The sequence below is a fragment of the Lathyrus oleraceus genome, chromosome 5, assembly GCF_024323335.1.
Source record: "Lathyrus oleraceus cultivar Zhongwan6 chromosome 5, CAAS_Psat_ZW6_1.0, whole genome shotgun sequence".
Taxonomy (NCBI): Eukaryota; Viridiplantae; Streptophyta; class Magnoliopsida; order Fabales; family Fabaceae; genus Lathyrus; species Lathyrus oleraceus.
Window position 1 is genome coordinate 368,517,273 of NC_066583.1, and position 1,679 is coordinate 368,518,951.

A 1,679-nucleotide genomic window follows, 5' to 3' on the forward strand; every position below is an offset into this window, starting at 1 on the left:
TAACTACGACTACTCAGGAATAGCGGCGTTTCCGCTGTTGGGGATAATCGCCTGTTGTCTCTTTCCTGACCTACTCAATCGAAAGATGCCCACAATCGGATGCTAGTCTCTAAGTCCCTGCTTTGACTGTGCCTTATCTTAGGGCACGGTACCTTAGTTTAAATCCATAGTTTACCGCTTTCCCTTGCAAAGACAAAGACCTGATTTGTCCCACCCGGGGATCTGACCCCCTTGATCCTCCTCTAGGATTCGCGCTTTAATAAGCTCACTCGTGCCGTCCTACTAAAGGAAAGGCTCTTTCTATTCCGAGTTGGCCTGCACCCTATCCTATTCGATTAGGAAACTGATGATTCTAGAGCAAGTTACATCCATATCAAATCCTCCAGAAGTTATGCTCAACAGGAAAGTCATAAAGAAGTGCCACAGCACTATTGCTATTGATCGGACATTCACTATTGCATTACCTGAATGGAATGGCAGCAGTCTTCTTAGTCCCTGCGCATTCAAGAACAAGCCCATCCAATCTTACCGTTCTTTAACCTACGAGTGCTTCTGGCATAAGCGCTGCTAGTGAAAGCAACTGACAAGGCCTCAAAGCTGTTTCAGGAAGAATATAAAGCAAAAACACATTTCGACCGGGCACGTATCGAAGGAGCAAAGGAGGAGGGAGGTAGCAATAGCATTAGCAGGAGCAGCAGGAAGCGTGGCAGTCTCGCTTGTTCTCGAATCAGCGCACTAGGAATCGAAGATTTAAGATGATTTCCGACAAGCGCACATTCATAGGCTGTTAGCAGGATAAGGCGAGAAAGATATTGAATTAACAGATTTGACTTTGACTGATTAGCTGCTAGAAGTAGCCAGTTAGTCCAATGCGACGAACACGGGCTTGGATAAGAAAGAAGGGTCTTGGACAGGGTTAAAAGGAGACGAAGGATAGGTTGGATAAAGGTTTTTGGTAAACTTTAGTTTTTGTATTCTATGGCACAGGTGTGTTATGAAGAGGATAGACTCTGGCTTCTTGGCTACCAGAGGGTTAGATGTTCAGGATCATGACTAGGGTGAGACTCCAATTGGTTGGCTTTCTTTATTTTGTTCGAGTTTCATGTACTTGGCTACTGTTGACATGACTGGGCTGGTTCAAGTTCTTAAATGCGGCTCCATAGGGTGCAGACAGGGGTTTGGTTGAACTATGGTTGATTTCTGATAAAATTTGCTTGCTGTCTTAACTCAACTTTAGAACTGCTCTTCCTCTGCGTCCCACACATGCCTGCACTATTGATTGACAAATTAAAAAAAATAAGTCTTCTATTAGCGCTCATTTTGTATTGGGTTTTCTTCTCTTTTTCTTTTTCTAGTTAGTGTTTCAAAAGCTTTTTCTCTGACTTCTGTGACATTTGTCCCGAAAACAACGTTCGACTTGCATGTGTTAAGCATATAGCTAGCGTTCCTTCTGAGCCAGGATCAAACTCTTCTTTTGAGTATGATTGGGCCCTGCAGTGGTAGAACCTGGTGAACCGGGCGTACTACTTCCCATCTTATCCCTTCCGGTCGAGCACTTCGTTCCTTACTTTCCAGTCTTTTTCTGAAGTTCCTGATAGATTACTGTCAAATAGGTTCTTCTGCCGCTTCCTTGTAAGATCGGCATACGAGGGTGTCAGCACTAAGAAAGCAAATCGGAC